The sequence below is a fragment of the Pseudorca crassidens genome, chromosome 2 (assembly GCF_039906515.1).
Source record: "Pseudorca crassidens isolate mPseCra1 chromosome 2, mPseCra1.hap1, whole genome shotgun sequence".
Classification (NCBI taxonomy): domain Eukaryota; kingdom Metazoa; phylum Chordata; class Mammalia; order Artiodactyla; family Delphinidae; genus Pseudorca; species Pseudorca crassidens.
Window position 1 is genome coordinate 144,404,288 of NC_090297.1, and position 15,498 is coordinate 144,419,785.

Here is a 15,498-nt window from a genome sequence, read left to right on the forward strand (position 1 = left end):
CCCTCACATTCATCATTTAGACTACAGCAATGACATCCTAACTGCTTCTCTTGCCTGGGGCCATAACCTGCGATTCCTGATTTATCCTCTAAGCTACTTCAAAAGCTAAAATCTTGCTAAAATGAGAATCATTCTGATCATACTCAATACTTTTCAATGATCCTCCAAAAATTACAGAATGACGTTCAAACTCCTTAGGATTGTATACAAAATGAAGCTGCCTACGGCCAAGAGTCATCTCTCAACACTATCTAGCATGCACCTTCACTTTAGTTAAACCATGCTCTCTGCAATTTCCTGAAGATTTTACACTGTTTCCTCTGCCTGGAATGCCCTTTTCCCACATTTCCACCCTGAGAACTCTCCCCATTTATTAAGTTTCAGCATAAGCATATTCCACTCTCAGAAGCTTTCTCTACGGCACTGAAGCTAAATTGGTTGGTTAATCCACACTGACCCAAATGTATCTTAGGTGCTATCTCTATTGTAGTATTTACTGTGCGATATGGCAGTTATATTTTACATGTATTATACTCTTAGATTACGAGGCCCCCAAAGACAGGAAACAAGTGTTCTGCCTTTCTTTCTCTCTCTCTCCCCCTCCCTCCGCCCTCTCATTATCTAGCACAGTACCTGCCACACAACATGCATTCAGTAAATGTTTATTGTTTTATCTTCTACTGAGTACAAAAATATGGGCACATTATAATCATTTGATTCTAACAAATGTATTAAATCTTTTTGTTTGCAACATTCAAAAAGTAATGAAATTTCACTTCTGAATTTCAAATCTATAAACAAGGACCTTCAGTTATTCAGCTCAATTATTTGTTTCTTGAACTACTGAGATTAAATTTTTAAAAATCATGTATTCTGATACTGAGCTCATAGTATACAACAGTATTCCTTCATTCAAAACCAATGCCTGCTTTATATAAAGATAGAGGTAGAAATCTTCATAAAGATGATAACCTAACCAAGGATGCCCATGCTTTTTAATTCCTCTGGGGCAGGAAGCCAAGTGAAATTACTTTGCAGCTATATTCAAGTGCTGTCCTTAAAAAGCTGAGCTAGATAAGGTACTGCTAAAATATAGCAGGTAAGATATCCTAAGCCCACTCACACAAAAAAGACAAATACAGCATATCCTTTTGATTAGTCAATTTTGTTCAATAACTTGAAACATAATATTTACAAAAAAAACAAACATAGATATATTATAAAGAACAACAAAATTCACATGACTTTTGAAGTAAAAATATAAAGATTCTAAAAAAATTTTGAATTTGCTGCAACCCATTTATGGCTATGCCAGCAGAAACTTCTTCTGTGGTAGTGCCACACTTATAAAGAATTTGCATAACACTCTATGTTCCAAAATCAATAATGGCTCTCTGCTACATGAAAGCCAAGGTCTACAATACTAAGACAGGCGTCAGAGTTCATGTAATATTGACAGAGTACATGACATTTTTGATGATCACTTCCATAAAGTTTTTGATTCAAGAACACCTTTATTTGAACTGTTCTTTTGTGGGAACATTTTTATGTATCCTTTTTAAAAAAAGACCATTAAATCTGCAACTACTTTCAATACCAAGTAATTTGTTAAACAGTTATCTTTACCCAGAAGTTTATTAAACCTCATTCTACTGCGGGTGAGAGTGAAGCACCATCCGGCATACACACTGCATATAATCTTACCAGTCATAATTCACTATACTAGTTCATCCCAAAACGACCATCAGTTATTCTAAGCAGAATCTGCTCATTCCCTGAGACGTTAGCCGTATCTTAAATGGCCTTTTTCTTAAATTCTCTTGGGGTTTTCTCCCTTAAAGTTAAAAAGGTATCCACTTAAGATTGGTATTTGGTTTATTTCAGTTACTAAACAGACGTCTGCTTAATACAAATACTTGGCTTGAAAAACTAGAAGATGGACACCTGTCCTTTTTGTAAGCTTCCTAATCAGGCTAAACTTATTAGATTGGGTATGTATTACACATTAGAGAAGTGGGTAATAATTTGGGCTGTAAGAATCCTTCTCAACTCACACTGTACAAGAAATCCCCATAGTTCTCTCCATTACTCAGTAATAACTCTATCTATTTATAAATATATCTACATCCTTATTGTATAGCTTTATACTGTCTATTATAACACATATCTTTATATATAGTTAAATTCCATTATAATGATGGTTTGGGGAAATAGGTGCCATACCTTTAGAAGGTAACTCAGTTTAAGAGAGTTAAAAAAATTTTTTTTTTTACTTATTTATTTATGTATGTATTTATTTTGGCTGTGTTGGGTCTTCATTACTGTGTGAGGGCTTTCTCTAGTTGCGGCAAGGGGGGGCCACTCTTCATCGCAGTGCGCGGGCCTCTCACTATCGCGGCCTCTCTTGTTGCAGAGCACAGGCTCCAGACGCGCAGGCTCAGTAGTTGTGGCTCACGGGCCTAGTTGCTCCGCGGCATGTGGGATCCTCTCAGACCGGGGCTCGAACCTGTGTCCCCTGCATCGGCAGGCAGAGTCTCAACCACTGCGCCACCAGGGAAGCCCCTTAAAATATTTTTAACCTTTTTTTCCTTATGCTAAAAAAATACAAACTCATACAATATCCCAGTTCAATCAGAGATCACCTTAGATAGCCAGCGCTATTCTCTCCTTCCGCCTCCAAACCACCTTCTCTATGTGAAATCACTCCTCTCTCTGTTCTCCAAAGGCCATATCTTTGTTCAGACTCTTCCCTACCTGAAATACCTTACCAGATTCCTCCCCTATGTTTCCAAATCCTACTCACCCTTTAAGAATAAACTGAGGGCTTCCCTGGTGGCGCAGTGGTTCAGAGTCCGCCTGCCCATGCAGGGCACACGGGTTCGTGCCCCAGTCCGGGAAGATCCCACATGCCGCGGAGCGGCTGGGCCCGTGAGCTATGGCCGCTGAGCCTGCGCGTCCAGAGCCTGTGCTCCACAACGGGAGAGGCCACAACAGTGAGAGGCCCACATACCGCAAAAAAAAAAAAAAATAAAAAAGAATAAACTGAAATCTCACATTCTCCACCAAATTTCCCTTAGGTAGGTCAGGGTAAACTGATCCCTCCCTTCTCTGGACATCTGTAATACAATCTCAGTCATACACTTGAGCATGCATTAACTTTGGGCCTGTATTTAATGAATATTTCTTTTAGCACTCATCAAAAGAATTCAGGTTCCTCAAGGGCAAGGATCATTCACTGAGCAGGCTTTCCTTTTTATCTCTTTTACTTCTAGCATAGGGTATATAAGGAGCCAACAAATGTGTATTTGATGGTAGAAAAAACTCTGAATTTGAAGAATAAGATTATGCACTGAATTAAAATAGGCTATAGAACAAAGAAAAGAGGCTGCATATCAAAGCTGGCATAAATAGTGAATTATTACATCATATCTATGCTTAAGAATTTATAACAATGACCATTTTTATCAATACCCTACCTTGATGGTTGACTTAAATGGATTAAATGAAATAATGATCATGAAGGTGAGTGCATATATGTCAAAGGAGATACAAATGGAAGGCATTTTTCTCACCACAGGCTAGTAGCCTACAGCTAACATGTTAGAAGACACAAAATGATTTTCAAGACTGACAAACAGTAGATTCAGGAACATGTTATATATAAAAAGGAAGTTTCTTTTTCTTTTTTCTTCTTTCTTTTTTTTAGGAAGTTTCTCTTTCTGGGCACCTAACTCTTGAGTCTCCTTGGGAAGAAATTAATGTTTTTCATAGCTTCTCCATTTAGTAATCTGCTACTTAGCCTAAAGATTTTTTTTGAAGTTGCTTTCTCCTCCAGAATTATATCCCAGCATTACCTAATATTTGGATGGAACAGGTCACATCTGGATTTTCCCAAACATTAGATATATTTAGAAAGCAGTTAACATTTCAACTCCTTTGGCTCTGAGTTGAAATAGAAATGTCCAAACCTCAATTATTTTTAGGTATTAGGGAATAGAAAAATCTTTTCCTACCTAACCCCTCCTGTAGGTAATACATGTTCTATTGAACAGTCTACTGTGCTACATAATAAAACATAATGCTGCGAACATTAGCGTTTCCTTCATGCCAAATACAACTCTGTTTCCTATGTCTATTTATTTAACTTTCAAAGCAGTCCTTTAAGGTTAGTTTTGAAAGTTAGAGATGATTTCCTGCCTTCAAGAGCTTAGAAGCAGGTTGGGAAGACAAGATACAAAACATTAAAAAATAATGCTATCAGGCGATAAACAAATGTAAAAGGTATGGTTGTTTACCATACACACACACACACACACACACACACACACACACATATACACACAATCTATTCTCTATATAACCTGGAGTCAAAAAGAATTTGAGAGCACTTACAAGATTAAATATAAGGAGAACAATTAAAAATAAAATCAGGATTAATTAAAAGCAGGAAAGCTATAGATATTACAAGGTATTTGACTGCTATATTTAATCACTTTGTGTTGAGTTGCTTGGCAACTAAGGTAAAACAGCGGTGGAAGAGGTGATCAGATTGTAAAAGCTTAAGTGAGAGAAGAGAATGCTCCTGTCGCCTACTGTTGGCTGGCCTACTTCTAGGTTCAAGACAAGCAATCTTTTCATATAGATCGAAAACATTTTTATAATGGTTACCCTAGTAAGAAAAGATGAGATCATTGTTTTCATCATTAAAAAATTATAAAATATTTCACACTTGTCGATGTTTAATATAATCGCAACTCTTTTTTTTTTTGCGGTACGCGGGCTCACTGTTGTGGCCTCTCCCGCTGCGGAACACAGGCTCTGGACGCGCAGGCTCAGCGGCCACGACTCACGGGACCAGCCGCTCCGCGGCACGTGGGATCCTCCCAGACCGGGGCACAAACCCGCGTCCCCTGCATTGGCAGGCGAACCCTCAACCACTGCGCCACCACGGAAGCCCCTAATCCCAACTCTTAGGCACCTTTCTGAAACATCAATTTTCAGAATTTTCTTATAAGAAAAAGAGACAAAAAGCAAAAAATATATTTCAGTAAGCTGAAAAAAGATCAGACTACATTCTGGCTATATTTCATAAATATGAATAATAAATACTTTGTGAGGAAAAGAATGGGTAATAATTCTGTTCACTAGGGAATTCCCTGGTGGTGGAGTGGTTAAGAATCCACCTGCCAAAGCAGGGGACACGGGTTTGATCCCTGGCCCGGGAAGATCCCACATGCCGTGGAGCAACTAAGCCCGTGCGCCACAACTACTGAGCCTGTACTCTAGAGCCTGTGAGTCACGACTACTGAGCCCACGCACCACAACTACTGAAGCCCACGCACCCTAAAACCCGTGTGCTGCAATTACTGGGCCTGCGTGCTGCAACTACTGAAGCCTGTGCACCTAGAGCCCGTGCTCCGCAACAAGAGAAGCTCGCACACTGCAACGAAGAGTGGCACTCACTTGCCACAACTACAGAAAGTCCGTGCACAGCAATGAAGACCCAACGCAGCCAAAAAAAAAAAAAAATTCTGTTCACTAAATGTAAAAAGCACTGACAGTATCTACACTGACCACTTTATACTTCAGCTTCCCCATTACAAGCATGCTTGCAAATGAAGTCTGTCATACTCAGTGGTGTTTCAGTATGGCAATGCCTTACTTTTAGGCAGTTAGGTCACATGCTGTTTTTACTTGGCTATTTTTACTAGGCTTATGTTGATTATCCATTTGCCATTCTCACATGTGGATAATAATATCCATTCTGATTCCTATAGTGATAACTTCCTCACCTGGGATTCTCCCTGCAATATTAACTGATGTTATCCATCAGAATTCCACTTAGAGGTTCAAAAATAAAAATACCCCTGGAAACATACTAATTCACAGGAAAAATTCATAATACCTTACAGTGCTACATCATATAGCAACTGGAATGGTGGATGCTGACAATGTAATTGTTTTGCAACATGCCCCAAGTACAACACAGTATTTGCTAGTCACTCTGAAATTAATTACAGGAGACCCCAAAATTTTGTTGGGGCAGTTTAAATCTGGACTTCTTGGAAAGATGACACTGTACCTATTTCAAATAAATATTAATTTCTTCCAAAATGTGTATATGAATCATGACCAAATAAGAGATGAGCATTTAAGATCCTGGTGACAGCCATTTAAATAAAGAGAGGGACTTCCTGGCAGCGCAGTGGATAAGACTCCGCACTCCCAATGCAGTGGGCCCTGGTTCGATCCCTGATCAGGGAACCAGGTCCCACATTCATGACACAACTAAGAGTTCGCATGCCACAACAACTAAGAAGCCTGCCTGCCGCAACTAAGGAGCCAACGTGCGGTAACTAAGGACCCCGCAAGCCACAACTAAGACCCCAAGCAACCAAATAAATATTAAAATAAACATAAATAAATAAATAAGCAAAGAGAAAAACCCAGTCCTATACACAAACCTATTAGCATACCTTGACCTCCCCCTAAGTATTGATCTGGGAGCAATTCAGACCACCATTTATGATCACAATATAGCATATTCAACAATCTTAAATGTCTTCAGTCTTTATGTTGCTTCAAAGAAACCTAATCACAACTTAAGAATATAATGTAACAGACCTGAAACACCAATATATTATATTCATATTTATATGCATCTCTTCACTAACAATATCAGAGCTAAGGATTTACTAAAAGTGCTCGTCTGAAAAATATTATTAAATCCCCAATATAAAAAGCTCTTCATGTAAAGTATTAAAGATGCAAGAAAAGCTACACAATCAAGGAATTATCTAAAGAACAGATATGTTTGCAAAACACATAATAGTTAAAATCTGACTGGAAGATGAATTCTTTTTTTTTTATAGGGCAGGTTCTTATTAGTTATCCATTTTACACATATTAGTGTATACATGTCAATCCCAACCTCCCAGTTCATCCCACCACCACCACCCCACGCCACTTCCCCCCTTGGTGTCGTTTGTTCTCTACATCTGTGTCTCTATTTCTGCCCAGCAAACCAGTTCATCTGTACCATTTTTCTAGATTCCACATATATGTGTTAATATACAATATTTGTTCTTCTCTTTCTGACTTATTTCACTCTCTATGACAGTATCTAGATCCATCCACATCTCTAAAAATGACCCAATTTCATTCCTTTTTATGGCTGGGTAATATTCCATTGTATATATGTACCACTTCTTCTTTATCCATTTGTCTGTTGATGGGCATTTAGGTTGCTTCCATTACCTGGCAAGTGTAAATAGTGCTGCAATGAACATTGGGGTGCATGTGTCTTTTTGAATTATGGTTTTCTGTGGGTATATGCCCAGTAGTGGGATTGCTGGGTCATATGGTAATTCTATTTTTAGTTTTTTAAGGAACCTCCATACTGTTCTCCACAGGGGCTGTTATCAATTTACATTCCCACCAACAGTGCAAGAGGGTTCTCTTTTGTCCACGCCCTGTCCAGCATTTGCTGTTTGTAGATTTTCTGATGATGCCCATTCTAACTGGTGTGAGGTGATACCTCATTGTAGTTTTCACTTGCATTTCTCTAATAATTAGTGATGTTGAGCAGCTTTTCATGTGCTCCTTGCCCATTGGTATGTCTTCTTTGGAGAAATGTCTATTTTAGGCCTTTTGCCCATTTTTGGATTGCGTTGTTTGTTTTTTTAATATTGAACTGCATGAGCTGTTTATATATTTTAGAGATTAATCCTTTGTTGATTCATTTCCAAATATTTTCTCCTATTTTGACAGTTCTCTTTTGGTCTTGTTTGCAGTTTCCTTTGCTGTGCCAAAGCTTTTAAGTTTCATTAGGTCCCATATGTTTATTTTTGTTTTTATTTCCATTACACTAACAGGTGAATCAAAAGAGATCTTGCTGTGATTTATGTCAAAGAGTGTTCTTCCTATATTTTCCTCTAAGAGTTTTATAGTGTGCGATCTTACATTTAGATCTCTAATCCATTTTGAGTTTATTTTTGTGTATGGTGTTAGGGAGTGTTCTAATTTCATTCTTTTACATATAGCTGTCCAGTTTTCCCAGCACCACTTATTGAAGAGACTGTCTTTCCTCCATTGTATATCCTTGCCTCCTTTGTCATAGATTAGTTGACCATAGGTGCGTGGGTTTATCTCTGGGCTTTCTATCCTGTTCCATTGATCTACATTTCTGTTTCTATGCCAGTACCATATTTTCTTGATTACTGTAGCTTTGTAGTATAGTCTGAAGTCAGGGAGATTGATTCCTCCAGCTCCGTTTTTTCCCCTCAAGCCTGCTTTGGCTATTCGGGGTCTTTTGTGTCTCCATACAAATTTTAAGAGTTTTTGTTCTAGTTCTGTAAAAAATGCCATTGGTAATTTGATAGGGATTGCATTTGATCTGTAGATTGCTTTGGGTAGTATAGTCATTTTCACAATATTGATTCTTTCAAACAAAGAACATGGTATATCTCTCCATCTGTTTGTATCATCTTTCATTTCTTTTATCAGTGTCTTATAGTTTTCTGCATACAGGTCTTTTGTCTCCCTAGGTAGGTTTATTCTTAGGTATTTTATTCTTTTTGTTGCAGTGGTAAATGGGAGTGTTTCCTTAATTTCTCTTTCAGATTTTTCATCATTAGTGTATAGGAATGCAAGAGATTTCTGTGCATTAATTTTGTATCCTGCAACTTTACCAAATTCATTGATTAGCTCTAGTAGTTTTCTGGTGGCATCTTTAGGATTCTCTATGTATACTACCATGTCATCTGCAAACAGTGACAGCTTTACTTCTTCTTTTCCAATTTGCATTCATTTTATTTCTTTCTCTTCTCTGATTGCCGTGGCTAGGACTTCCAAAACTATGTTGAATAATAGTGATGAGAGTGGCCATCCTTGTCTTTTTCTTGATCTTGGAGGAAATGCTTTCAGTTTTTCACCATTGAGAATGATGTTTGCTGTGGGTTTCTCATGTATGGCCTTTATTATGTTGAGGTAGGTTCCCTCTATGCCCACTTTCTGGAGAGTTTTTATCATAAATAGGTGTTGAATTTTGTCAAAAGCTTTTTCTGCATCTATTGAGATGATCATATGGTTTTTATTCTTCAATTTGTTAATATGGTGTACCACACTGATTGATTTGCGTATATTGAAGAATCCTTGCATCTCTGGGATAAATCCCACTTGATCACGGTGTATGAGTCTTTTAATGTGTTGTTGGATTCTGTTTGCTAGTATTTTGTTGAGGATTTTTACATCCATATTCATCAGTGATACTGGTCTGTAATTTTCTTTTTTTTTGTAGTATCTTTGTCTGGTTTTGGTATCAGGGTGATGGTGTCCTCATAGAATGAGTTTGGGAGTGTTCCTTCCTCTGCAATGTTTTGGAAGAGTTTGAGAAGGATGGGTGTTAGCTCTTCTCTAAATGTTTGATAGAATTTACCTGTGAAGCCATCTGGTCCTGGACTTTTGTTTGTTGGAAGATTTTTAATCACAGTTTCAATTTCATTACTTGTGACTGGTCTGTTCATATTTTCTATTTCTTCGTGATTCAGTCTTGGAAGGTTATACCTTTCTAAGAATTTGCCCATTTCTTCCAGGTTGTCCATTTTATTGACATAGAGTTGCTTGTAGTAGTCTCTTAGGATGCTTTGTATTTCTGTGGTGTCTATTGAAACTTCTCCTTTTTCTTTTCTAATTTTATTGAGTCCTCTCCCTCTTATTATTGATGAGTCTGGCTAATGGTTTATTAATTTTGTTTATCTTCTCAAAGAACCAGCTTTTAGTTTTATTGATCTTTGCTAGTGTTTTCTTTGTTTCTATTTCATTTATTTCTGCTCTGATCTTTATGATTTCTTTCCTTCTACTAACTTTGGGTTTTGTCTGTTCTTCTTTCTCTAGTTCTTCAGGTGTAAGGTTAGATTGTTTATTTGAGATTTTTCTTATTTCTTGAGGTAGGCTTGTATTGCTATAAACTTCCCTCTTTGAACTGCTTTTGCTGCATCCCATAGGTTTTGGATCGTCATGTTTTCATTGCAGTTTGTCTCTAGGTATTTTTTGATTTCCTCTTTGATTTCTTCAGTGATCTCTTGGTTATTTAGTAACGTATTGTTTAGTCTCCATGTGTTTGTGTTTTTTATGTTTTTTTCTCTGTAACTGATTTCTAATCTCATAGCGTTGTGGTCAGAAAAAATGCTTGATATGATTTCAATTTTCTTAAATTTACTGAGGCTTGTTTTGTGGCCCAAGATGTGATCTATCCTTGAGAATGTTCTGTGCGCACTTGAGAAGAAAGTGTAATCTGCTGTTTTTGGATGGAATGTCCTATAAATATCAATTAAATCTATCTGGTCTATTGTGTCATTTAAAGCTTGTGTTTCCTTATTAATTTTCATTTTGGATGATCTGTCCATTGGTGTAAGTGAGGTGTTAAAGTCCCCCACTATTATTGTGTTACTGTCAATTTCCTCTTTTAGAGCTGTTAGCAGTTGCCTTATGTATTGAGGTGCTCCCATGTTGGGTGCATATAGATTTATAATTGTTATATCTTCTTCTTGGATTGATCCTTTGATCATTATGTAGTGTCCTCCTTTGTCTCTTGTAACATTCTTTATTTTAAAGTCTATTTTATCTGATATGAGTATTGCTACTCCAGCTTTCTTTTGATTTCCATTTGCATGGAATATCTTTTTCCATCCCCTCACTTCCAGTCTGCATGTGTCCCTAGGTCTGAAGTGGGTCTCTTGTACACAGCATATAGATGGGTCTTGTTTTTGTATCCATTCAGCGAACCTGTGTCTTTTGGTTGGAGCATTTAATCCATTCACGTTTAAGGTAATTATTGATATGTATGTTACTACTACCATTTTCTTAATTGTTATGCATTTGTTTTTGTAGGTCCTTTTCTTCTCTTGCGTTTCCCACTTAACGAAGTTCCTTTAGCATTTGTTGTAGAGCTCGTTTGATGGTGCTGAATTCTCCCAGCTTTTGCTTTTCTGTAAAGCTTTTGATTTTCCATTGATTCTGAATGAGATCCTTGCTGGGTAGAGTAATCTTGGCTGTAGGTTCCCTTTCATCCCTTTAAACCCCTTTCCATTCATCACTTTAAATATATCATGCCACTCACTTCTGGCTTGTAGAGTTTCTTTTCTTTTCTTTTTTTTTTTTTTTTGCGGTATGCAGGTCTCTCACTGCTGTGGCCTCTCCCACTGTGGAGCATAGGCTCTGGACGCACAGGCTCAGTGGTTACGGCTCACGGGCCCAGCCGCTCTGCGGCACATGGGATCCTCCTGGACCGGGGCACAAACCCGCACCCCCCATACCGGCAGGCAGACTCTCAACCACTGCGCCACCAGGGAAGCCCTGGCTTTTAGAGTTTCTGCTGAGAAATCAGCTGTTAACCTTATGGGAGTTCCCTTGTATGTTATTTGCCGTTTTTTCCCTTGTTGCTTTCAACGATTTTTCTTTGCCATTAATTTTGTCAATTTGATTACTATGTGTCTCAGTGTGTTTCTCCAGCGTGTCCTGCCTGCGACTCTGCACTGCCTGGATTTGGGTGGCTATTCCCTTTCCCATGTTAGAGAAGTTTTAAACTATAAACTCTTCAAATATTTTCTCAGGGCCTTTCTCTCTCTCTTCTCCCTCTGGGACCCCTATAATGCGAATGTTGTTTTGTTTAATGGTGTTCCAGAGGTCTCATAGGCTGTCTTCATTTCTTTTCATTCTTTTATCTTTAGTCTGTTCCACAGCAGTGAATTCCACCATTCTGTATTCCACGTCACTTATCCGTTCTTCTGCCTCAGTTATTCTGCTATTGATTCCTTGTAGTGTATTTTTCATGTCACTTACTGTATTGTTCATCTCTGTTTGTTTGTTTTTTAATTCTTCTAGGTGTTTGTTCTTCAATTCTTCTAGGTCTTTGTTAAACATTTCTTGCAGCTTCTCGATCTTTGCCTCCATTCTTTTTCTGAGGTCCTGGATCATCTTCACTATCATTATTCTGAATTCCTTTTCTGGAAGGTTACCTATCTCCACTTTAGTTGTTTTTCTGGGATTTTATCTTGTTCCTTCATCTGGTACATAGCCCTCTGCCTTTTCATCTTGTCCATCTTTCTGTGAATGTGGTTTTTGTTCCACAGGCTGCAGGATTGTAGTTCTTCTTGCTTCTGCTGTCTGCCCTCTCAAGATGAATTCTTTAAAAACTTAACTATCTTCTATTTTATTATTATGACTGAAACTTGATCGGACTCAAGAATTCTTACCACTGTTGAGATCCATGGCCTTAGGCAGAGAGAGAATCAAGATAATTCTAGAGAAGTGAGGCATTTCATCTTTGGAGAATTATTAACACAACTTTTAAAACTCACAAAAGCCCAGCTAGATTTTTCCTACTTATCTCTAAATTGTTAAGTTTTTTCAGTACTCAACTTGAAGATGTTATCTGGCTCACACTTTAAAAAATAGTGCTCTAGAGAACTGTTTTTCAAAGTGTGGGTTGCAATGCGTTAGTGGGTAGAATAAGATAACTTTAGTGGGTCACAACCAGAACTTAAAATAAATATAAAATATCAGCATATTGCATGTAAGAGTGTTATTTTATGAAACATTATATGAGAACTGAGTTGTAAAATAAAATGTGTTTCTTGTTATAGTTTTCAGTCAAAAAAAAAAAAACCCTGTAAACCACTGCTGTACAATATGTAAAATACAATAAGATCCCACACTACATAGCACGCCCAAGATCACAAAGAATATCTGTAATAAAAATGGGATTCAAATCACCTAGAATGCAAGGAAAACAAGTGTTATATAAAACTACTGTCTTTGAAATGTCAACTGTTCCTTTAATAGCTATCTTCTAAATCTTTACCCACTTACAGATCAGAATGCATATACTTAAAAATGGCAAATTTGTTTATCTCCTTCCCTTTACTCTAAAACAGAAGTCCCCAACCTTTTTGGCAACTGGTTTCACGGTAAACAATTCTTCCATGGACCCGGGGGGTGTGGGGGGTTTGGGGGTAAGGTAAGGATGGTTCAGGCAGTAATGCGAGAGATGGGGAGTTTTGCTCGCCTGCCGCTCACCTCATGCTGGGTGGCCCAGTTCCACAGACCATTACTCGTCTGAGGCCCAGGGTTGGGGACCCCTGCTCTAGAAGATTAAACCAGAAAAAAGAGAGAGAGAAAGAGAGAAAGAGAGAGAGAGAGAGGTGGGGGGGAGGGAGGGAGGGAGGGAGAGGGATAAATCCACAATATCAAAGAGAATAGAAGAATGGTCCCCCAGGCAAAAGACAATCAAATTTCTGGAAAATTCGAAGGACATTAAGTGGTAAGTGACAAAACCAAAAAAGAGGAACTCATATCCTAGAATAAACAGAAAAGGTATTACAGGTGAGTTTCCTACAGAACTACAGATTAGAAACACCAGATGAAATAGAAGACGGATTAAGACGTGAACTGAAAATAGGGGGGATGACGTAAATCTGTATGTGCTATGCAGTTTACTACCCCACTCCAAAAGACAGTGAAGCATTCATGCTCCAGGCAAAAACAAAATCAAAAAGAAAACCCAAGAAACAAAAAAACAAAAACAAAACCTGGAAAGTTCTTCCCTAAAGAAACTGAATAGTCCCAGAGAAATATTCATACATTCTAGCTTTTAACTAGTTCCCTGCCCGATTACTCTAAACAAAACTAGACCGTCAACAAATCCCATCCAACTTCTGAAGTGACTTTTTTTTTGTTCACTCATACATATCAACAGATTATAAAGGATCACCAGATATTCGAGGAAAGCCTATAACATGAAAAAAAACTAAATCAACAGAGGAAAAAAACCTAAACAAAGGGATAATTTAGTTAACACCAAAATTTCAGATGCCCAGGAAAAAAGAGTAAAAGCTTTCAAATTAAAAAGTCACGCAAAAAATAACCAGAGGCAGATCTCCATCAGGCTTCTTATCAGCAAGAGTGATGCCAGAATATAATGGGGCTCTGCCACTAGAATTCTTTTTTTTTTTTTTTGCGGTACACGGGCCTCTCACTGTTGTGGAGCACAGGCTCCGGGCACGCAGGCTCAGCGGCCATGGCTCACAGGCCCAGCCGCTCCGTGGCATGTGGGATCTACCCAGACCGGGGCACGAACCGGCGTCCCCTGCATCGGCAGGCGGACTCTCAACCACTGCGCCACCAGGGAAGCCCTGCCACTAGAATTCTTATGCCAATCTAGAACTCTGTAACTAGCCAAGTATCAATAAAGTATACGGGTTCAAAAAGGGCATTTTCAGACATGCAAATACTTGGAAAACTTAGCACCCTCATATCCTTTCATAGGAAATTCTGAGGACATGATGTAGCAATAGGGAGAAAGAGAAAGGAATGGAATCCAGGAATTAGGGAAATTCAAGAAAGCAGGACTAGAGAACAAGTGGATCAGTTTAGAGCAGGAGGAAAGAAGGCCCCATGAGAGTGGTCTCTAAAGCAGAATCATTAGGATATCTTACCACACGGAGATTTGGAGGAAAAAACCGTGAGTATGTTAAAGGTGCAAAAAAAAAGACAATTAGAAACTCCAGGAAATACTAAAAATAGTATATAAGAAAGGAAATATAATTACATTATGCAGCTCTGAAGCCTACACAGTCACACAATATAAACCTTGTTCACTGGCTTTCAACTTTTAGAATTAACTTACAATTTACAGAAAACTTAATTATGGCTACAGAAAATGTTATCAGCCTTAAAAATGTAAAGATGACAAAAGCTAAGGGTAAAAGGAGAGGAGGAGAAACTGAGGGGCACTACCTTTCCAACTTCATTTCCCATCATTCCCCCCTTTACATCCCACGTTCCATTTATACTGATACTTAAAGTTCCCCAAATGGCCTATTTGCACATGCACTGGTTGGGATGCACTCTCCCATCATTATTCTTCATTCTCTGCAGAAGCAAATAAAGACAATGCCCATCCAAATACTACCCAATGAGCAAAAAGCTTTAGCCAAAGGATTTTAAGTCTACCAAGACCATTAAACACGACTATATCCTCTGTTGTGAGACAGAGAATCAGGTTATGTTAAGCCTAATACCATTAAATATTTATAAAACTTCCCTTGTTCTAATTCCATGCTTATCAAGTGTAGTAGTTCTAAAATTAGTCCACAAATTATTTTGACACTCCTCTCTTCAAAAGGTGAAGCCTACTTCTCCTGTGAATGTGGGTTGGACTAAAGTGACTGGCTTCTAGGGAACAGACTGAGTATTGCAGAAGTGCTGCTACATGACTTCCAAGTCTGGGTCATAAAAGTGAGGCTATGTGACTTCCAAGATGGATTCTTCCTGAAAATATCTTGGAGTCATGAGAGACCTCAAGGTTCACAAATAAACTATTTGAGAAAAATAATACCTATGTAGTTGAGTACATAGCCTAGCTGATCACACTGACTCATTTGTTATTATAAAACTTTGTAAGAATTTTTTTGAAGTAAATTAGAGTCTTTAGAAAAA

At 38.2% G+C, this 15,498-nt stretch overlaps 1 protein-coding gene across 1 annotated transcript in view; it reads right to left on the reverse strand.

Annotated features, from left to right (window-relative positions):
* The window catches only part of PPP2R5A (protein phosphatase 2 regulatory subunit B'alpha), a 92,249-nt gene that overhangs the window by 44,496 nt on the left and 32,255 nt on the right, over nucleotides 1-15,498 (reverse strand). The gene's annotated exons all lie outside the window — the stretch shown is intronic.